Consider the following 24,063-nt stretch of genomic DNA (forward strand, 5'->3'; position numbering starts at 1 on the left):
GACCAACCTAGATAGCATATTCAAAAGCAGAGACATTACTTTGCCAAAAAAGGTCCGTCTAGTCAAGGCTATGGTTTTTCCAGTGGTCATGTATGGATGTGAGAATTGGACTGTGAAGAAAGCTGAGCGCTGAAGAATTGATGCTTTTGAACTGTGGTGTTGGAGAAGACTCTTGAGAGTCCCTTGGACTGCAAGGAGGTCCAACCAGTCCCTTCTGAGGGAGATCAGCCCTGGGTTTTCTTTGGAAGGAATGATGCTAAAGCTGAAACTCCAATACTTTGGCCACCTCATGTGAAGAGTTGACTCATTGGAAAAGACTTTGATTCTGGGAAGGATTGGGGGCAAGAGGAGAAGGGGATGACAGAGGATGAGATGGTTGGATGGCATCACTGACTCGATGGACGTAGTCTGAGTGAATTCCAGGAGTTGGTGATGGACAGGGAGGCCTGGCGTGCTGCGATTCATGGAGTCGCAAAGAGTCAGACACGACTGAGCGACTGAACTGAACTGAACTTAAACTTCTGTCCATGTACAAAATCAATGCTCATCTTGATGAAATTTTTCACTGATCCCCAATGAAATAAGTGAAAAAACCAAGAGCTTCTCACAAAGCATATTCCTTTTTTTGACCAAGGAAATTGGGACTTCCCCAGTGGACCAACACCCCTAAAGAATCTGCCTGCAGTGGAGAAGACGTGTGTTCGATCCCTGGGTTGGGAAGATCCCCTGGAGAAGTACTCGGCAACCCAGTCCAGTAGTCTTGCCTGGAGAATCTCATGGACAGAAGAGCCTGCTGATGGGCTATATACTCTGTAGGGTCGCAGAGTCAGACACGACTGAAGCAACTTCGTACACATGCACCTTTTTTACTGTTAAATTTTCATTCTTTTTATGGAATAACAGTAGTAAAAGAACAAAGACTTTTTCCCAAATAAATTTAATTGGCAAAATAGATTGTTGCCTATGTTTATCCTCAAAAGGTTTTTTTTAATGTATTAGTCCAAAAACTTAGACATCTGTGAACCACTGAAATTGATAGGATATGCATAGCTTTGCCAGGGAGAAAAAAAAACATATGAATGTATTTTTCTACCTGAGAGTCAATAATGTTTCACTAAGATTTGTGTCTAGTTTTATTCCAGAAACATCTAAATCAAGTTTGAGATTCAAAAATAACAAGCTTTAGTAGTACATCAATTTAATAAATATCCATCTCTGACTTTTATTCTAGGATGACCATTTTCTTTATGAATTGTCACTTGGAAAATTTCTTATTAGTGATATAATATTTATATACTATATCACCTATGTGTATGTGTGTGGAGGGATGTATTTATTTACTAGCTTTTTTGAGATCCCCAAGCACCTTGGGGAGAGTAGAAAGGGTAAGTAGAGACAGTATCATAAATAAACTATTATTATTTATAATGTACATTCTTCATTCTCATGCACTAATGCACAATGTTATTTATTAGTTTAATCACTGTTGTGAGAACTGTTATTATTATTTCATGATGTAAAACTGAAAATGAAAATTGGAAAAGAGGAAAGAGAAAAATACATTCTAAACTTGAGGACATGTAAGATTTACTATACCTAATTTGTGCATAGATAAACCGTATTTATTCCTATTACAATCCCTTATTCATCAAGGTATTAAATTGCCTCCTTCCCCAGGAGGCACTGGAGCATAGTGACCACTGGAACACAAACCTCATCTCCTCTTATCATCTCCGCAACCTTCCTTTCTTATAGTTGCACTATAACATCCTTGTCCCAACTTAACCGCTCAAGCCTCAGATTACTGCAGGCCAGAACAGCTACTTCTGTAGATCCGGGGGGTCCAGGGGGCTCAGGGGATTAAAAAATCCTGAGTGAATCAGTTCAGACATCCCCATCCTATGTCTCAGAGTCCTCTCTGCCCCCAGTGAGGGTCATGACCTGATGAAAGGCACCTGCCCAGCTGTGAAATCAAACTTCTTGGAGATCTGCAATTCTTGTCATTAAATACTGAACCTGCTCTTTAGCTTTTTCTGCCCTCTGGATCCAACAGAGAAGAATACAGTAAGTAGCCTACCTGTGAAAGAGTTCTGTTCTGAGAGCATGTTCATAAGTCCAATTTGTTCATAAGTCCAATGACGTTAGCCTAGGTACCCACCCTAGGTACCCACACAATCAGCTATATATAGTACTATACTATAATAGGGGATTCCCAGAAGGCACCAATGGTAAAGAACCAGCCTGCCAATATAGGAGACAAAAGAGACATGGGTTCAATCCCTGGGTCAGGAAGATCCCCTGGAGGAGGGCATGGCAACCCACTCTGGTATACTTGCCTGGAGAATCCCATGGACAGAGGAGCCTGGCAGACTATAGTACAGAGGGTCGCAAAGAGTCAGACACTACTGAAGTGATTTAGCACACACGTATACTGTAATAGATTTATCGTACTTTTCACACACACAAAAATACACAAAAAACAAATACAAAAAATAGAGAAAACATCTGCAATCTTACAGTACCTTAAAACATACAGTAATACATTCCTGTATTACTGGGCATGTTGGCATCTTTGAAAGTTCGCCACTTGAAGGTTCATATATAGGGGACTTACTGTATTTCATCTATGAAGGAGGAACTCTAGCTGTCACTAGCTGGTGACCTTAAATGTGCCTCTGATCACCCCCAGTTTGTCACCTGTGTGTACAGCCCCCAGCAAGAGCTATTCCGTTGGTGTTCTTGCAACGACCACTTCCCCCAAAGCGTCCCTCTGCCTGAGCTACTGAGCCCACCAGTGTGCCCGCTTTCACTGGGGTCCCATCCCAGTTTACCACTGGTGACAGTTCTGAGGACTGCACCATGACTGCATGCCAAGAGCTAGCATCACTCCACCTGCCACCAGCAAAGGATGGCAAATGGCCACAGCAAATGTTTGCTGCAAACGGCCTTCTTAGAATCTGCTTTCTAGAATGCCTTTGAGCCCAACTGGCTTACGGCAGGTTCCCTAGCAAACAGGTCCTGAGGCAGGAGAACTGCATGTGTCCTGGGGACGCTCCCCTGAACATGCCTGTGAGGGAGTGAGGAGTAGGATCAGGCAGAGGGAGACCTTGAACTCAGGCAGAGTCCTTGGCCTACCCCAGGGGAGCTCTGAAGGTGAAATGGCTCTAAGGAGTTGGCTTACATTTAGGGGCAAGAGGACCAGTCCATTGCACGCCCACATCAACTAGTCATTGACCCGAGGGCAGACACGGAAGGAGCCAGTTCCCTTTCTGGGGATGGGCTCAGATATGAGTTTGTAGCAGGCACTACGCCTGATAGCTGGGGGAGCACATGCTCGGTCCCAAAGGGGGCCTCCGGGCACCAGATCCACTTCATCCCTGCAAGTCAAGAACCAGGATGATGCAAATGATAAAGATGCTTAGTTGCTTCCCAGCCTGGCATCCGCTGGCTTCTCCAACCTCATCTACTGCAGCACCTCTACTCAGACCACTTTGGCCAACTGGTCTCCCTCCAAGAAGCTCCCTAAAGAACCCACAAACAAACAAACAAAAAAAGAACCAACAAACAATCCTGACTCTCAGCCTTGGCTCACCGCCTGCCTCCTGCCTGGGACACCCTGCTCCTTCCACCGCTTCTCACTGTTTCTCATTCAGTCCAAGCCCCACCTTCTCCAGGAAGTCTTATGGGTGGCTCCAGCCAGCACTGCCCTCTCCTGTAACTCCTGTACTAATCCTGGGATGCTGAGGGACCCTGAACCCTCTAGTTCACTATTTTGAGATGCATTTTGCCTGACTTACACCAGACTGAGAACTGCTACCTGCCAAGATGCAACCTTAGAGAGAGTGAGAAGGTCTGGGAGCTTCGCCTTCTCCATTTGTGTTAAACCTAGAACTTATTTACTTGTTGCTGTTGTTTTAGTCGCTAAGTTGTGTCCGACTCTTTTCCAACCCTATGGATTGGATTGTAGCCTGCCAGGCTCCTCTGTCCATGGGGTTATCCAGGCAAGAATACTGGAGTGGATTGCTCTTTCCTTCTCCAGGGGATCTTCCCTACGGAGGAATCAAACCTGTGTCTTCTGCATTGGCAGGCAGATTCTTTACCACTGAGCCACCTGGGAAGCTCTTATTTACTTATTACTGAAATGAACATCTTAAGTACCTACTAAGCATCAGGCCTAACAACAATCCTTTTCTCCACGAGTTAGCAGTGGGGGTGGAGGGGTGATCTTGTTCATGGAATCTTTCGTTCAGAACAGAAAAGCCAGGGAGGCCAATGGACTTGCCACAGCCTCGGGAGGAGGCCAAAAGGGGAACAAGTTAAGGAAGAGAGAAATTCTGCAGAAAATGGACATGGAGGTGAGCCAACCCAACTCCACACCCACCCTCTTCGGCCGTGACCAACTTTGCGAAAGCCATCACTAACACCTGATGTCTGCAGCTATTCGTTTTTACTCAATTCTCTCAAATCCCCAAGAACACATTCCTCCTCTCTCCAAACATATAAAAGAAGTTCAGAAAAAAAAAAAAGAGAGAGACAACGAAAATAGAAATTAAAGCTGGTGGGGAGGAAAGAGTAATTTTGAGAGTTCGTCTTTAAATCTGGGCTAGTTCCTTTAGATTTCAGGGCCTCGGGGCAATGACCATTTCTTATTCCTAATTTAGTTTAAGCACACAGCTCCCTCACAGGTGTCTGTCTCACCAACTTTAAAACTGTGCCCTTAGAATGAACTTCTCCAGGGCTGGAGTAAATAAACATCCCTCTTCCATGAGATCATGTCTCCTTTTCATAAAGTATCTTTGTTCCGTGCTCCTGGACTTTCAAAATGTGTGCTTTCTGGGTTTTGCAAATGGGAAGACCCTGGAGAAAGGAAAGAAGTGAGGGGAGAAGAGGGCAGGTGGGCCTGAAGATAAAAATGCAGCAAAGCACAAGCCTCAGCCCAGTCCTGTCGGCAGGGGCTTGGCTCACGAGAAGCACAAACTTCCAAGACACAAGCTGCAGTCACACATGAGGGAATGGCAGTCGGTTAAATTCCCCTACATCTAAGAAGGTGGTGGTGGTGGTGATGGTGGTGGTTCAGTCGCTAAGTCATGTCCGACTCTCTTATGACCCCATGGACGGTAGCCCTCCAGGCTCCTCTGTCCATGGGATTCCCCAGGAAAGAATACTGCAGTGGGTTGCCATTTCCTTCTCCAGGGGATCTTCCTAGACCCAGGGATTGAACTTGCCTTTTTTGTGTCTCCTACATTAGTGGGTGGATTCTTTACTACTGAGCCACCTGGGAAGCACCCTAAGAAGGTTGAAGAGACAGCAAATCCTGCCTCCGTGGACCTGTTGATTCCCTTCAGTAAACCTCTTCACTAATCCTCTCATTCTCAGGTTATCAAAATAAACCCACAGGAGAGACCTCAACACTTATGTCTGCCAGCCACCCACTTTGTTTCTGACTATGCTTTTTTGAACTGTGGTGCTGGAGAAGACTCTTGAGAGTCCCTTGGACTGCAAGGAGATCCAACCAGTCCATCCCAAAGGAGATGAGTCCTGGGTGTTCATTGGAAGGACTGATGCTGAAACTGAAGCTCCAATACTTTGGCCACCTGATGTGAAGAGCTGACTCATTTGAAAAGACCCTGATGCTGGGAAAGATTGAAGGCGGGAGGAGAAGGGGACAACAGAGGATAAGATGGTTGGATGACTCTATGGACACGAGTTTGAGCAAGCTCCAGGAGTTGGTGATGGACAGGGAAGTCTGGCATGCTGCAGTCCATGGGGTCACAAGAAGTCAGACACAAATGAGCTGAACTGAACTGATGCTGCTCCCAAGCCTCTCACTGCGGATCACACGCTGTCCTTGGCTCCTTGCTTGTGTGTCCAGGAATGCTCCTTGTGCCATATCTGGCTGTATTCCTCCACATGTGTTTTCAAGGCTCAGAAATGCCCATGTTCAAGTCTATTCCACAGACACATCACAGAGAACAATTATTGACCAGTGGTGCTTCTAGAAATGGACCATGTGCTGATCAGCAGGTGAACCGAGAAGGGAAAAGACACCAATGCTCCCAGACAACAAGGGAATGTCCCTTTTCCCACAGGAACATGAGCTGCTGGAATTACAGCATCCTCATGGGTGGCCCAGAGGCTATGTGAGTAGTGTTCAGGGTCAACTCTCTCCCCCATCTAATTTCTAAGCTTCTGAACTTCTTTACAAGCCAGTCCTTCCATTCAACCTGGAGGGTAAAGAGCAACCCACTGCAGTATTCTTGCCTAGAAAATCCCATGGACAGAGGACCCTGGTGGGCTACAGCCCACGGGGTCACAAGGAGTTGGACATGACTGAGCACTGCACAGCCTTCCATTCAAACTCCCCTCCTAACCCAAAGGAGAAGTGCTTATGCCAAGTCAGGATGCTAAGTACTTTTATCACAGCATCACTACCAGTTAGCAATACAGGAAGCAAGCCTCCTTCCCTTTGGGTCTCAGTGTCTTTACCTAGAAAGCAAGGATGGTGGACCAGCTCATCCCTGCACTCCCTCCAGCTCTTGGTACCCAAGCTAATACATGGGTCTCACACACACGTTCTTCTCTTACAGCATCAGGGCTAGAACACCCCACCTCTCCCTCTGAATAAAGTTTAATTTGGTTTCATTTTGCAGGTGCCCCAGTGGCCTCCCTGTGTGGGTTTAGTCAGTTGCTCAGTTGTGTCCAACTCTTTGCGACCCCATGGACCGCAGCACTCCAGGCTTCACTGTCCATCACCAACTCCCGGAGTTTATTCAAACTCATGTCCATCGAGTCGGTGATGCCATCCAACCATCTCATCCTCTGTCATTCCCTTCTCTTCCTGCCTTCAATCTTCCCCAGGATCAGGGTCTTTTCAAATGAGTCAGCTCTTCACATCAGGTGGCCAAAGTATTGGAGTTTCAGCTTCAGCCTCAGTCCTTCCAATGAATATTCAGGACTGATTACCTTTGGGATGGACTGGTTGGATCTCTTTGCAGTCCAAGGGACTCTCAAGAGTCTTCTCCAACCCCACAGTTCAAAAGCATCAATTCTTCAGTGCTCAGCTGTCTTTATAGTCCAACTCTCATGTCCATACATGACTACTGGAAAAACCATAGCCTTGACTAGACAGACCTTTGGTGGCAAAGGTCAACTGTGTGGGTTAGTAATCAGTCAATTTGGAAATCAAGACAGCAGTAAGGAAAAGAGATCATACTTTCCAGGTAACAGCTAGTCAGTGGTCATTCCAGAGAAAAGGAAGAGGTTTGCCCTGCTCATCACGTGCATGAGTGCTATGTAGCTTCAGTCGTGTCTGATGCTTTGTGACCCCATGGACTGTAGCCCACCAGGCTCCTCTGTCCGTGGGATTCTCCAGGCAAGAATACCAGAGTGAGTTGCCATGCCCTTCTCCAGGGGATCTTCCCTGGGTTGAACTCACTTCTCTTAAGTCTCCTGCATTGGCAGATAGGATTTTTACCACTAGCACCACCTGGGAAGCTGTGCATCACGTGCTCAACAGCAATTACCTCCCTTGAACTGTTCACTCCTCTTTACATATAGGTCATCATCTGAATCAAACCCAGCAAAGTTGGGCGTAGGCCCTCCACTTCCTAGACAGTGTAGGAAATAGAAGAGCTGAAGGTAGAAGAGTGTGGATGTGACTTTAAATTTCATGCTCTTTCAACTTTACCTTGCCTGCCTGTCTTAGAGCACCAAGGGAAGGGTCATTCCAGAGTGGCTAAGGACATCAGAACTTGCAATTACTTTTTTAGCCATACTAGTTTAATGTTTTATTGTTTGGGCATCGTATCCTCTTCCTGTTAATGAAACAAAATCAATCTGCTTTTATTTTTGGTATAAAACTTTTGTTTCACCAGTTTTCATTGACACATTTCCACCCCCCATGATGAACACTTAATAAGCAGAATAAAATTCCATTACAAAGTCAATGAAAAAATTAACACCTATGAGTGTTTCCAGACTTTACTAGGTGTTATGCTTCAACGGGAAAATTGAGTCATGGCATATTTAAGTACATGCAATGATGAATGGGTCTGAGTGTTCTCCTGAAAGCTCTGTGATTCTCCCAGTGCTCTGAAAGGGACTCTCAGCACCCAGACGCTGTCCCCTTTTTCCTGGACCACCCAAGAGTGGCTGTGTGCCACGCCAGGCTGCCATCCTGTGGCTTACCATGACAGATCCATTCTGGCTAGCCACTCCTATCAACATGTCCTTGAGCTTCTTAGGCAGCCCATAAACGACACTCACATGACTGCTATTCAGTGGATTTAAAGCAGATATTCTCAGCTTATCCTTCTCACTTACCTCTACAAATTTTTTGAAAATTAAAAAAAGAATATAGACAAGCACAAAGAAAAATCTAACAGTGGTCCAATCTCCACCTGCCTGGAGATAACCACTGTTAATGCATCGTATTAATTTCCTCTCTTTCTTTGGTTTTTAAATAAAAATCTACTCTTTTTGATAATGATGGTACATACGTACTAGAAAAAGTGTAAAGAATGTATAAAAATCACAAAGCCAAAGGTTAAAAAAAAAATCCAAATCCCACAGCTAGGAATAACTGTTAATGAGTTAAAATGACCATATATGTCTTTCTAAGCATAAGTACAGAAAAAAGGAAAGATAAATAGCAAAAGAGAAAGAGGGGAAATGTGCTCATTAAAATGAGCTTATTCTTATATATGTATGTTTTTCATTTAAAAAATATTACTTTGAAATTTACTTTGATTTTACAAAAGTAAAAGAAACTGCAATGAAATAGAAGGAACTGTCGAACATCAAACAAATGTTTTCTTACTTTTTAAAATAACAATTTTAAGGTCTCTGAGGTTAAGAAATGAATTTATTAAAAACATCAGAGAATTGTAGTCTTTTTTAAGGCTGAATATTTCAGTAGAGTTTTCTTCACTCTATTTCCATATTTCTTCCTCTTCTACCCTCCCCTTTCTTGATATTTGCTAGTTATTTTTACATTGTCCATGTTTTATAACATTTACATTTTGTTCTTTATCTATATTTCCTGTTTAATTCTAAATTTATCTGAATTCAGTTTTCACCACCAGTATTCACCAGGGCTTAAAACACTCTTGTATTCTGTATTCTGAGTCACACATTAAGTGGCTAACTTTATTTGCATGTATTGACAGTTTTTTTTTTCCAAGAAGTTCCTACAGGTGCTGTTCTTTTTTGCTTCAAAATCCCTTTGCACCTGAACATCATCTTAGGTAAAAGAATCTAAATATTTCCCCATCAGGATTGTAGAGCTCAGGTTCCACTGTCCTCTGACATTAACTATCATTGTGAGTAAACCTGCTGTTCTTCCTCCTTGTAGAGGACTTTCTTTTTTCTCTCTCAATTCCTAAAGAATTGTTGATCACTGAATTTCAGTTTTGTAACTAACATATGTCTTAGTGTCGAGCTTATGCTTCTAATTTCCCTAGAACACAACACAAAGCCAAAAGCCACAGTGTTAGGCACACTCAGTCAGGTCCGACTCTTTTTGACTCTATGGACTGTAGCCCGCCAGGCTCCTCTGTCCATGGACTTCTCCAGGCAAGAATACTGGAGTGGGTTGCCATTTCCTTCTCCAGAGGATCCTTCTGACCCAGGGATCTAATTCAGTTCTCCCACATTGCAAGCAGATTCTTTACCATCTGAGCCACCAGGGAAGCCCTAGAACATAGTATATACCCTTTGTTTTTTGTTTTTTGTTTTTTGTGGGTTTTTTTTTTTGAATTTTATTTTATTTTTAAACTTTACATAACTGTATTAGTTTTGCCAAATATCAAAATGAATCCGCCACAGGTATACATGTGTTCCCCATCCTGAACCCTCCTCCCTCCTCCCTCCCCATTCCATCCCTCTGGGTCGTCCCAGTGCACCAGCCCCAAGCATCCAGTATCGTGCATCGAACCTGGACTGGCAACTCGTTTCATACATGATATTTTACATGTTTCAATGCCATTCTCCCAAATCTTCCCACCCTCTCCCTCTCTCACAGAGTCCATAAGACTGTTCTATACATCAGTGTCTCTTTTGCTGTCTCGTACACAGGGTTATTGTTACCATCTTTCTAAATTCCATATATATGTGTTAGTATACTGTATTGGTGTTTTTCTTTCTGGCTTACTTCACTCTGTATAATAGGCTCCAGTTTCATCCACCTCATTAGAACTGATTCAAATGTATTCTTTTTAATGGCTGAATAATACTCCATTGTGTATATGTACCACAGCTTTCTTATCCATTCATCTGCTGATGGACATCTAGGTTGCTTCCATGTCCTGGCTATTATAAACAGTGCTGCAATGAACATTGGGGTACACGTGTCTCTTTCCCTTCTGGTTTCCTCACTGTGTATGCCCAGCAGTGGGATTGCTGGATCATAAGGCAGGTCTATCCCCCAAAACCTAATGAAATAACAAAATAATGAAGAAACTGTTTTATGAATTGAAGACAAAACTGATTCTGCAAATCCAAAGGGTATACTATGAAGATACTATGAAGTAGAACATATACTATGTTCTAGTATATACCCTTTGGATTTGCAGAATCAGTTTTGTCTTCAATTCATAAAACAGTTTCTTCATTATTTTGTTATTTCATTAGGTTTTGGGGGAAAGATGCAGCTTGAGTATGCCACAATAAACCAAAGTCCTCAAATTTTTCTAGATGTGAAGTCGTACAGCAGCACCCCCATGTACGCTCGGGATTGTGAGAAATCTCTGGCACATGAGCTGTGCTTCCCTCCTTCCTACTCAAGAATGCATATAAGAAAAGCAAGTGAGCAAACACCAGTTGAGAAACTACTCTGTGGTACCCACTTTCCTCCAGGGCCCTTCCCAACCGAGAGATGGAGCCCGGGTCTCCTGCATTGCAGGCAGATTCTTTACCGTCTGAGCCACCAGGGAAGCCCGGTGCACACTATAACCGCCACCAAAACAGCAGTGAGGACAATGGGGCACAGTGCCAGCCCTCGCGGCGCTTAGAGCCTAGTGGGGAACACAGACATCAATCAAAGAACCACACAAATAACGTGAAACGATTTCAACTTTGTAAAACAGGTGGAATTCTGAGGATGGATTGGTGGTGATGGTGGCATGATGATATGAACGTACTTAATGCCCCTGAACTGTACACATAAACATGGTTAAGATGGGCGATTTTGTTATGTGTACTTTGCTATAATTTTTTTTTAATGAGAGTATTATGGGAGGAAGAAAAATGGTGCAATGAAAGCATAGATGAGGATAGGTCAGAAGACCCTTCCCTGAGGAAGAAATGATTGAGCTGAAGTCCAGAGGAACAATAGGATGGAAGTTATTATAGAATAACCTTGAAACCACTCCAATTTATAAAAAAGATAAATCATTCACAAATGTGGGTGTTTTATTATTGGCGTGGCAGGATAATGGACTTGAAATATTAACCGGTACTTGCCCCCGTGTTTCCTTTCACCCTCCTACCCTTCACCTCACGCCTGAGCAGCAAGCTTGGCCCGTGCTTACTCTGCAGGGAGAAGGAGGGCAGAGAGACGCAGCAAGGGGAAAGCGAACAGCCGCTTTGGATTCATTCTAGGGACTTCCGTGGTGGTCCAGTGGTTAAGAATCCACCTGCCATTGCAGGGGACATGGGTTCGATCCTGGTCCAAGAACTAAGATCCCACGTGCCCAGAGTAACTAAGCCCACCACCCACCACAACTGCTGAAACCTGAACACCCTAGAGCCCATGGTCCGCAACAAGAGAAGCTGCCGACACGGGAAGACTGCACCCACAGCTAGAGAGAGTCCCTGTGCTGCAGCAAACATGCAGTGCAGACTACATAAATAAAAAAGGAAAGAAGGAAAACTAGCCTGTTTAAAAAAAATAAGAGATTCCTTCTAGATTTGGGGTTTTCCACAAGACTAGGGCTTCCCAGGTGGTGCGAGTGGTAAAGAACCCACCTGCCAATGCAGGAGCTATAAGAGACACAAGTTCAATCCCTGGGCCAGGAAGATCCCCTGCAGGAGGGCATGGCAACCCACTCCAGGAGTCTTGCCGGGAGGATCCCATGGACAGAGGAGCCTGGTGGGCTACAGTCCATAGGGTTGCAAAGAGTCCAACACAACTGAAGCGACTCAGCATATAGGAATTCAGGTGAACTCTTCCAGTGAGATGAACTTCTCACTGCAAGGAGATCCAACCAGTCCATCCTAAAGGAAATCAGTCCTGAATATTCATTGGAAGGACTGATGCTGAAGCTGAAACTCCAATACTTTGGCCACCTAATGCGAAGAACAGACTCATTGGAAAAGACCCTGATGCTGGGAAAGATTGAAGGCAGGAGGACAAGGGGACGACAGAGGATGAGATGGTTGGATGGCTGGATGGCATCACTGACTCTATGGACATGAGAGTCTAAGTGAGCTCCGGAGATGGTGAAAGACAGGGAAGCCTGGCATGCTGCAGTCCATGGGGTTGCAAAGAGTCAGGCACAACTGAGCGACTGGACAACGACACAGCTGTGTGCCGTGGCACAGAGGTTTGTAGGCACTGATACAAATGCTCCCTGCTGGACATCACACTGGCAAAGTCAGGCCTCCGCCGTGGGTGAGCGCCAGCACCGGATCACTCCAACAAGGACATCGACAACAGCCCCATTTCCAGGGTTGAGAATGGGCCGCCCTGCCCTATGAGTTCAGCACGTTGTGCTGCTTCTTTGTCACTTGTTACTCTCATTCAGGAATTTAATAAATCTCCTATGTTGCTTACTGATAGTGCTGATGTGTTTCTTTTAACCTCCTGATGAATATTTAACACCTGGATCAGCATCTAGTACATAGTAAGTAAAGTGAAAAAGTGAAAGTAAAGTCACTCAGCCATGTCCAACTCTTTGCAACCCCATGGACTGTAACCTACCAGGCTTCTCCATCCATGGGATTCTCCAGGCAAGAGTACTAGAGTGGGTTGCCATTTCCTTCTCCAGGAGATCTTCCCGACCCAAGGATTGAACCTGGGTCTACCTCATTGTAGGCAGACGCTTTACCATCTGAGCCACCAGAGAAGTTCAGTACATAGTAGGTCCTCAATAAATATCTGTTGAATAAAAGACTGTCTTACACAGAGTAAAGAATTTGCTTTTTTACATGACTGCCAGGAGGCCTGAGCTGAACAGCAGGACCAACTCTCCATAAAGCTCTGGATATACCCACAAACAGCCTGATGCTTTTAGATAAACTTGGCCTAATTTTTAAGACTCAAAAAGCCAGCTCTAGCTGAGTCTTAATGGCAAAAATATTCTCAATATCTGGGATACAGAATACTTAATTGATCATTCCCATCGATACCCAGTTGAACAGAAGCCTGGAGGTTAGAACCTGCCACGTTTAAAACATTGTAAGAAGCTGCTTAGGCCTTTAAACGTTGCTTTAAACTCACAGGAGGAGGGTAACGCTGTGTCCAGCGCTGAGCCCTGTGAGTGGGGAAAAAGGCGAGTTCCGAACACTGTGGTTATGCTGCCCTCTGGTGGTGAAAGGCCATACTATCCGAAACGCCTCTGCGGAAAAACCCACAGTAACCACATTCTGTGACTCTAAACTTAACAGATGCTTTTTACTTCATTTAATCTTCCTAACAACCCTACTTTCAAGGATGCTACTAAAATTCCCACATAAATATGAGAAAACTTGCTGCTGCTAAGTCGCTTCAGTCGTGTCCGACTCTGTGCGACCCCTTAGAAGGCAGCCCACAGGCTCCTCTGTCCCTAGGATTCTCCGGAAAGAACCCTGGAGTGGGTTGCCATTTCCTTCTCCAATGCATGAGAGTGAAAAGTCAAAGTGAAGTCGCTCAGTCGTGTCGGACTCTTAGCGACCCCATGGTCTGCAGCCTACCAGGTTCCTCCGTCCAGGGATTTTCTAGGCAAGAGTACTGGAGTGGGGTGCCATTGCCTTCTCCGAGAAAACAGGCTCAGAGAAGTCAGCACGCCCAAGTTCACACCGGAGAGAGTAAAGGAAACAGCTGGGATTCAGACCCAGGTGTGTCTGATTTTCAAAGTCCATAGGCTTTCCACCGTTATCAGATGCTGATAGCTTCAACTCCAACTGTACACAAAGTGGATACAAAATATGTGCTGGGTGGATGAGTAACACCAGCAGCAGCGTCACTTTGCAACAACAGCATTATACACACACACACACACACGCACACATACTGCTGCTGCTGCTGCTGCTAAGTCGCTTCAGTCGTGTCCGACTCTGTGCGACCCCATAGACGGCAGCCCGCCAGGCTCCCACGTCCCTGGGATTCTCCAGGCAAGAACACTGGAGTGGGTTGCCATTTCCTTCTCCAATGCAGGAAAGTGAAAGTGAAGTCGCTCAGTCATGTCTGACTCTTCGCAACCCCATGGACTGCAGCCTACCAGGCTCCTCCGTCCATGGGAGTTTCCAGGCAAGAGTACTGAAGTGGGGTGCCATTGCCTTCTCCGCATACATATACACATACATATAATTAGCATATACATCATGTGTTGAGTGCCTGCCATGCACACATGTCATTTGAGTATGGTGGCATCAGTGGTCAAGAACCCACCTGCCAATGCAGGAGACATAAGATGTGGGTTAGATCCCTGGGTCGGGAAGATCCCCTGGAGGAGGGCATGGCAACCCACTCCAGTATTCTTGCCTGGAGAATTCCTTGGATAGAGGAACCTGGTGGGTTACAGTCCATACGATTGTAAAGAGTCAGACACAACTGAAGTGACAACACGCACCCAAGCAGAGCAAAAGGTGACTTGTTCTGATATATTTTTTAGCTCATTATTTAAAAGCATTTAAGCACCCTCTCAGAGACACATGCATTCATCATTCAACAAGTGTCCATGAGGAACCTACTATGCATGGAACACAGGTCAAGCCGTGGTGAAGCTCGGGTGGCATTCCTCAAGCCTCACAGTCTGCCGCCTTCACGCCTCATCCACCAGCTGGAGCTGAACCACAGTCCTGCACCTCTTTTCTGTGTCTTGTTTTGGAGCACAGACCTTTGTTATTAACATCCTGCTGCTGCTGCTGCTAGGTCGCTTCAGTCATGTCCGACTCTGTGCAACCCCATAGACGGCAGCCCACCAGGCTCCCCCGTCCCTGGGATTCTCCAGGCAAGAACACTGGAGTGGGTTGCCATTTCCTTCTCCAATGCATGAAGGTGAAAAGAGAAAGTGAAGTCGCTCAGTTGTTGTCTGACCCTCAGCGACCCCATGGACTGCAGCCTTCCAGGCTCCTCTGCCCATGGGATTTTCCAGGCAAGAGTACTGGAGTGGGGTGCCATTGCCTAGATCATCTAAATTACTTAAGAGGCTGTAGCATGTAATAGCACTTTAAAAGGGGAAGGGGGGCCTTGTGTGGTGTTTTTTAATTGCATTCATCACAACAGCCCTGGCAAAACTCGTGTTTGTAAATCTGAACCTTGGGCCGTTTTTTGTTCACTGTCAAGGGACTGGCTTCAGAAGGCAGGAGCCCATGGCAAGACTCAGGTTTAAAGCATAAAGACCCCAAACCACCACCTGTTTCCTAACTGGATGAGCCACTCGACAGCCAGACATTCAGGAAACCTGAGCAAGGAATTGAAAATCTGAGGGAAGGGCTGTTTGGGTATCCATCCAACAGATATTCAACTCAAAAATGAAAATATTTGAGTATATGTTACTGAACCAAGGTTCAGACAGTGAAAAACATACATCATTAAATAACTATTTGTAAAACAGCCAGGAGACTGAAGAATCACTAAGATCCCTTTCATCTTCAAAATATTCCGATTGATATTAGAGGAAAATTGCCTTTCTGTTTTCTTTACTCTGAGATCAGAGAATCAATGTTAAACATACTCCACCATGTTCGGAAATCTCAATCTTCTTTTTTTTTTTACCCAAAAATTTACTTTCAATCAATGAAGATCTGTTGAATAACACTATGGGCAGTTCTGAGCCTGGCTCTGGGTATAAATTTGACAGGGAAGGAAACTGACATCACTGCTTTACACTCTCCCTTCAGCATCACTCCTGTGACCTCCCTGCCTGTGTCCTTCTCTCCTATTTAAGGGGAGGGGGCGCACAGTAGGTAAGCAGCTTTCCAAAGGCTGAAAGGCCTCCAAAGCGTGGCAGAGAGGGAGTGAGGCTGTGGCTTTGGTTGTGAGTTAAAACCTGAAGAGGCTGCTCCCGCCTGAGCAGTGGTCATGAGAAGTGGACAGGAGAGGCCGTCAGTCTCCAGGACTCCGATGAGAAATTGCAGGACATGCTGACCTGGAAGGTGTTAGTCACTCAGTCATGTCCTACTCTGGGACCGCATGGACCTTAGCCCGCCAGGCTCCTCCGTCCATGGGATTCTCCAGGCCAGAATACTGGAGTGGGTAGCCCTTCCCTTCTCCAGAGGATCTTTCCGACCCAGGGATCGAACCCAGGTCTCCCACACTACAGGCAGATTTTTCACCATCTGAGCCACCAGGGAAGTGAGAGAGTCATTTCCTAGGCAGGTTGATAGGGAGTCTAGGGGTCCCCAAGGAGAGAGGGGTCTGGAATTCTCAAGGAGGAAGAAAGGACAAACTTTTTTTCTTTCTCCACATTCCTTAGGATTATATAACAATAATGTATCCTGCCTAAGGACAGTCTTTGGATTCAACCTTCTGTTATCTTAAAATGTTAATTATGGGAGTAGACCTGGTCTTTACAAGGATGTATCCTGCCTGAGGACACTGTTATCTTAAAATGTAAATTATGGGAGTAGGTCTGATGAGGTCTTTACAACCTCCAGACAGTCTTTGGATTATATAACCTCATTGTTAACACTAGCAAGCAGGTACTCTTTCTGCCCCCTTCTGATGCCTATGTCAGAAGCTTTCTCTATCTCCTTCATACTTTAATAAAACTTTATTACACAAAAGCTCTGAGCAATCAAGCCTTGTCTCTGGCCCCGGATTGAATTCTTCTCCTCCGGGGGCCAAGAATCCCGGTGTATTCCCGTGATTCAACAACCACCTTTCAGAAGCACTGACTCTCCTCCTCCTCAAATCCAAGGTCCCAACCCAATCCTTCCTCCACCACCACCCCCCACCCCCCCACCCCGGGGTCACTGCATACAAAGGACGCTTCCTGAGAGAAGGCTAAGAAAAGAAAATGGCACAAATGTCTCTGTGTTCTCCTAGCTAGCTGGCCACAGCGGGCAGCCAGAGGCCAGGCTGCAGGGCAGTGAGTGCGCACACGGGATTCATTCATTCTCCCGGGGGCCCTCCAGAGCATGCCCAGGGGTCAGACGAGGAGGAGACTCCCCCCAGACAAGAGGGTGGGGGGATTTGAGGGCACCTTCGTAGACCCTGCTGCCCAGCTGGTGCTAGTGGTAAAGAACTCGCCTGCCAGGTAGGAGACACAAGAGATGAGGGTTCAGTCCCTGGGTTGGGAAGATCCCCTGGAGGAGGGCACGGCAACCCACTCCAAGATTGTTGCCTGGAGAATCCCATGGACCCAGAAGCCCTGGCAGGCTCCAGTCCTGAGGGTCGCAAAGAGTCGGACACTACTGAAGCGACTTAGCCAGCACTCAGAGATGCTGCTGCCCAGCCAGTCACATAAACCCCATGGACAGATTCCCCAGATTCCAGTCCAATAGAGTGCAATGCCTTCAGATGACCAGAGCCTGCCTGACTGCAACCAAGGGCTTATTATCCTTAGCAAAACTCTGCCCCGCTGTCGGCCTGTTATCTTTGCTGAAATGACAAGGTGGACAACCTGAAATGATCACAACACGGTTAACCAGCCATAGTCCAGTATAAAATAAAAAATTTTAAAAGGGACTTCCCTGGTGGTCCAGTGGATGGGAATCCACCTGCCCGTGTAGGGACACAGGTTCGATCTCTGGTCCGGGAGAATTCCACATGCCCTGGAGCCACGAAAGCCCTCGCACCACAACGACTGGAGTCCACGCACTCTGGGGCCCAGGAGCCACATTGACTGAGGGCCCTACACCTAGAACCTGTGCTCCACAGCAGAGAGGCCGCCACGAGAGATGCATCCCAACTGCCTGCAACTGGAGAAAGCCCATGCGCAGTAATGCAGACTAGTGCAACCAAAAACAAACTAAATAAATAAATAAAAAATAAAATCAGGTCAGTTCAGTCCCTCAGTCATGTCCAACTCTTTGCAACCCCATGGACTGCAACATGCCAGGTTTTCGAGTCCATCACCAACACCCAGAGTTTGCTCAAACCCATGTCCATCGAGTCAGTGATGCCATCCAACCATCTCATCCTCTGTCGTCCCCTTCTCCTCCTGCCCCCAATCTTTCCCAGCCTCAGGGTCTTTTCCAGTGAGTCAGCTCTGCGCATCAGGTGCCAAGGATTGGAGCTGCAGCTGCAGCGTCAGTCCTTCCAATGTACATTCAGGGCTGATCTCCTTCAGGATGGACTGGTTGGATCTCCTTGCAGTCCAAGGGACTCTCAAGAGTCTTCTCCAACACCACAGCTCAAAAGCATTGATTCTTTGGCGCTCAGCTTTCTTTACAGTCCAATTCTCACATCTATACATGACTACTGGAAAAATCATAGCTTTGACTATGTTTGACAACCAGACCTTTGTTGGCAAAGTAATGTCTCTGCTTTTTAATATGCTGTCTAGGTTGGTCATAGCTTTTCTTCCAAAGAGCAAGCGTCTTTTAATTTCATGGCTGCAATCACCATCTGCAGTGATTTGGGAGCCCAAAAAAATAAAGTCTGTCCCTGTTTCCATTGTTTCCCCATTCTATCTGCCATGAAGATGGGACGGATGCTATGATCTTAGTTTTCTGAATGATGAGTTTTAAGCCAGCTTTTTCACTCTCCTCTTTCACTTTCATCAGAGGCTCTTTAGTTCTTCTTGGCTTTCTTTCCTGAGAACAAAGATGACAAAGGATATCGAGGAGATCTGAACATTCCTAGTTTTTTTTTTTTAATTTGTGTGAGTCACTCAGTCTGGTCTGACTCTTTGTGACCCCATGCACTGCAGCCCACCAGGCTCCTCTGTCCATGGGATTCTCCAGGCAAGAATACTGGAGTGGGCTGCCATTTCGTTAACTGGTCCTAACTCTGCATGTCTGAAACGAAGTTTGCTTTTCTGCCCCCTAACTCTGCAGGAGGTACACTTCACACCTATTTTCCTTTGACTCTATGTTAAATACATCCTGTATCTGGTGTTCACCCTGACAACACCCTTTCCGTTGTAGTAACACATCAGAAAGAAGGCCACAGACTCGCGAACTGCCTGTCTCAATTACTGGGTTACTGATGCCACCTATGACTGTCCTTGAAACAACGCAAGAGGAAAAAACCAAGGTCCTATCACCGTTGTTCTTATCAGCGACTCCTGACTGCGAGCCCTCATCTTATACAAGCCCTAGACTCCTCATGGAAGCGGGGCACAGTTCTTGAGGCTTGAGGCTACAGTGTTCCACTCTCTGCCGGCACAGAATTAAAGCCACCTTTCTATTTCCTCTAACTCTGTCTCCGTATTTTTTCATTCAGCTTCAGTGGGCAGAGAAGGCCAGGATTTGGGCCAGCAACATTACCTATTTCCCTGCCAAGCTGCACAAGACACGTTCTGTTTGCTTGGCTACTACTTACATTTTTGAAGGCCACGTTGTCCCTGTGGTTGGATTTTCGATCTCCTATGACAGCCTGAGTAAAAACGGAATCCAACATAAAACTGGATGAATAAATAAGGACTGTGTACAGACTGGCTTACATAGAAATCCACTGCCTGAGCCTTGTTTAGGTCATTTTGGTTTGCGTTGCAGAGATGTCCTCCTTTAAGTAAACCCTACTGAGCATTCTCCCTGGTGGCTCAGGTGGTAAAGCATCTGCCTATAATGCGGGAGACCCGGGTTCAATCCTTGGGTTGGGAAGATCTTCTGGAGAAGGAAATGGCACCCCACTCCAGAACTCTTGCCTGGAAAATCCCATTGATGGAGGAGCCCACCGGGGTCACAAAGAGTCGGACACAACTGAGTGACTTCACTTTCACTGAGCATTCACTTAAAACTCCACATAACCTTGGATTTGCAACAGTGTTTCTTAAGGCTCTGCAGGAAGGCAGTTTGGCCTCCAGGCCTAACTGACAAGTTTCTCTACCTTGCTTTAGCAGTGGCTTTGTATTCAGCTCCCCTTGGAGCACAAGCTGTTCTGTTTTTGCCACCAGCAGGGACCCTTCATGTGAATTGCAGGCTTCTGAATGTCCTCAATTTCATTAGAGGTAATAATGGCACCACACTCCAGTACTTTTGCCTGGAAAATCCCATGGACGGAGGAGCCTGGTAGGCTGCAGTCCATGTGGTCGCTAAGAGTCGGACAGGACTGAGTGACTTCACTTTCACTTTTCACTTTCATGCATTGGAGAAGGAAATGGCAACCCACTCCAGTGTTCTTGCCTGGAGAATCCCAGGGACGGGGGAGCCTGGTGGGCTGCCGTCTCTGCCGTCGCAGAGTCGGACACAACTGAAGTGACTTCACAGTAATACTGTTTTTACTCGAGGGACAGAGGTTTATTTGGGAATATCTATGCCAGGCGAGGCCCCCATGTCTTCCTCTACCTCCTCACTTAATTTACCTTCCCCAGCCAGGTTCACCTCCTCCTGGTCACCTCCGGGGCCCAGCCAGGGCTGATCCTTGCCTGTCCACAGCCTCACTCAAGCAGCAATCTGACTGTGTGCACCCGTGCTCTGTGAACACATATAGTTTCTACTCGGTCTGAATATTCATCCCAAGCTACCCCCCATTTCATTCTATTCACCCCCTTCTTGTCTCCCAGTTCAAGGCCCCTGGTGATCTCAGATGACCTCACGAAGTGGCTAACTCTCTCAAGCCATCTTTTCCAGAAGAGTGAAAACCGGCATCTCTCTCATTTAAGCCAGAAATCTCTGATGCCTGCAGGCTCAGGACTCTGCAATCTGGGTGATTCTCTCTCCCCATGAACCCCCTCATTCCGACCTAAATATCCACCTCCCTCGTCCCTAGCTCAACATGCTAGAAAGAAGGGCCCGGCTGTCACAGGAGGTCATTGGAGGACGTGACCACTGGGTGACCCACCAGCCGGACCCGGGTCTTCGGGGATGCACCCCCACCCCCGTATCTTCCGCCCTCCCGTTGCGGTTTTCAAGGATGCAGCCTCAAAGAGAGGGAAGGGTTGGGAGGACACCTGGACAGACTGCACTACACACCTGTACCTTGTGAAGGCCGCGACATGAACTTGGAAGATTCTGGCAGTGGGGTGCGGAATCTTCCAGTCTGGGGGTCGCCCAACTCAAACCTGGGATTAAGTCCCCATGCATGTTAAACCTGCCACCTACCGATCTGAAGTGTCTGCTTCCGTCTTCCGGCTCTCCTTGCCATCCAGGGACCCAGGCCAGTTGTAGATTTCACCGGGAGAACTCGCCAGGTTGCTGAACTAACACTGGCTAACCCGCTGAAGAGAGCCCGCAGTGATCCCGTGAGCACAGGGCGCTACACGCCGCGCGCGCCTCCGCTCCAACCCAGTCCAGATCGTGGTGCAGCGATGCTTACTTAAGTCTTCCCCCTTGCAATTCTGCTCCCGGCGGACTCCCCGCATTCCTTTTTATCCCCCCATTAAAAGATACTGCGATTAATTATTTTAACCTCTGGAAATGCTTACAGCATCTCCTGGAAAAAATGGGGAATGGGGCATTGTGAGTACGACTTACACCCTCCCAGGACCCAGGTGAACTTAGGAAAACTCAGGCATCTCTCTTTGAATGAGTCATAAACATCAGCACAAGTGGAACTGTCGCGACAGTGTCATCAGTAACAACGCTGATGTTTTTATTCCTGTCTGACTTAGTGTTTTATTTCTTAATGGATTCCGAACTCAGAGAAGAAAGGAGGTGGGATTTATTACCTCCCTCAAACCCCCAAAAGGAAAACAAATGGTAAACAGATAATATAAAAATTAAAAATTAATTACACATTGGGATAAATGTCATGAAAAATAACACTGTGTATGACAAATACCCCAGTCCGTCTTCTGCATGTCTCCTTTTTTATGTATATGCTGCTGCTAAGTCGATCCAGCTCTTTGTGACTCCATGGACGGTAGCCCACCAGGCTCTTCTGTCCATGAGGTTTATAATTTTGTTTTTGGCTGTGCTAGATTTTCCTGTAGTTGCAGCAAGCAGGGGCTTCTTATTTCGGTGGCTTCTTTTGTTGCAGAGCACCAGTGTTCGGGATTCAGTGGTTGCAGCTCGCAAGCTCTAGAGCACTGGCTTGGTACTTTCAGCACTTGGGCTTAGGAGTTGCAGTTCCTGGGCTTATAGTTGCTCCGCCATACATGGGATCTGCCCAGACCAGGGATCGAACCCACATCTCCTGCATTGGCAGGCAGATTCTTTACCACTGCGCCCACCATCCCCTTCCCCAGGAAGCCCTGTGTTTCTCCTTTACTCTCAAGCTCACAACACTTCTGACAACACATATGCAGACTTTTGCCCCACACCGCACTGTTCTCTGACATCATCTGGGCATCCTACAACTGACCTCAGTTCAGACACTGTCTCCCAGGAGGCGGCACTGGATCCACAGAGGAAGGTCTCCGTCCCACGAGACTGCTTCGCCCCCAACTGCAGGTACCAACCTCAGGTCCACATGGCCACCCATGCTTCTGACCAATTAGCTGCAAATCAGAGGCTCGCTCCACCCACTCCTCAGGTGTGATTAATTCACTAGTGCAGCTCACAGAACTCAGGAAAGCTGTTTACTTACTGTTTACCAGTTTATTGGGCTTCCCTGGTTGCTCAGCTGGTAAAGAATCTGCCTGCAATGCGGGAGACCTGGGTTTGATCTCAGGGTTGGAAAGATCCCCTGGAGAAGGGAAAGGCTACCCACTCCAGTATTCTGGCCTGGAGAATTCCATGGATTGTATAGCCCATAGGGTCGCAAAGAGTCAGACACGACTGAGCGACTTTCATTCACCAATTTATTATAAAAGGACATGATAAAAGACACAAGAGCATCCAGATGGAGGAAACGCCCGGGGTTGGGTCTTCCCTGCGCTCTCCAGGCTCCACTTCCCCAGCATGGCCCCTGCCTTGGGAGGACATGGCAGAAAGGCATTTGTCTGCAAGAAAGCTCCCACCAGAACCCAGCCATGCTGGCACCCTGATCTCAGACTTCTAAGCCTCCGGAACTATGAACAATAAACTTTTGCTGTATATAAGTCACTCAATTAATGGTATTTTGTTAAAGCAGTCTGAGGGGGGACTAAGATTCTTTCAACATAAACTATTGTTTCCCAGTAACGACAAGCATCTATATTTTCCTCCTGCTGCTGCTGCTTCTAAGTCGCTTCAGTTGTGTCCGACTCTGTGAGACCCCGTAGATGGCAGCCCACCAGGCTCCCCTGTCCCTGGGATTCTCCAGGCAAGAACACTAGAGTGAGTAGCCATTTCCTTCTCCAATGCATGAAAGTGAAAAGTGAAAGTGAAGTCGCTCAGTCGTGTCCGACTCTTAGCGACCCCACGGACTGCAGCCCACCAGGCTCCTCCGTCCCTGGGATTTTCCAGGCGAGAGTACTGGAGTGGGGCGCCAGTGCCTTCTCCGCATTTTTTCCTGACGCACTTCCTATTCCAATTCACAGTTCAGAAGAGTCTCACAAATTTCAAGATGTTCACAGCAGTTACAAATGGCATTTTGCGATTTTCAGTAGTTTATATCACCCTTAAATTTGTGGAAATAGGTTTAGATATAACATGTATGAAGCTTGATATTGATTCTTTACGTTGGCAGCTATATGGGCATTGGATGCTGGAAATGCATCTCATTTTATTTTTATGAAATATTGAATGCGATATAATTAAATTTTAAGAAAAATTATATTAAAATGTTCTCACTCATTTTTGTTAAAAGTTTATATTCATTCACTATAATGTATACATCGCCTTTCATTTTGACATAATTTTGAGTCCTTCAAAATAAAAATGTTTAATATACATAAAATATTAACTTTTATTTTAGATGAAAATGTGGCTAAATTCTACATATTTTGAGTT

The 24,063-nt window shown here is 46.3% G+C and overlaps 1 long non-coding RNA gene across 2 annotated transcripts in view; it reads right to left on the reverse strand.

Moving 5' to 3' along the window:
* Positions 1-22,662, reverse strand: part of LOC123327955 — a 44,029-nt gene extending 21,367 nt beyond the window's left edge. For both annotated transcript variants that reach the window (XR_006542597.1, XR_006542598.1), the window contains exons 1-2: positions 22,553-22,662; positions 19,631-19,684 (exon numbers count right to left, since the gene is read on the reverse strand). This is a non-coding gene — a long non-coding RNA (uncharacterized LOC123327955). The remainder of the gene's footprint in view (positions 1-19,630; positions 19,685-22,552) is intronic.
* Positions 22,663-24,063: the final 1,401 nt, after the last annotated feature.

This window comes from Bubalus bubalis, chromosome 11 (genome assembly GCF_019923935.1).
Source record: "Bubalus bubalis isolate 160015118507 breed Murrah chromosome 11, NDDB_SH_1, whole genome shotgun sequence".
In the NCBI taxonomy this organism is placed as follows: Eukaryota; Metazoa; Chordata; class Mammalia; order Artiodactyla; family Bovidae; genus Bubalus; species Bubalus bubalis.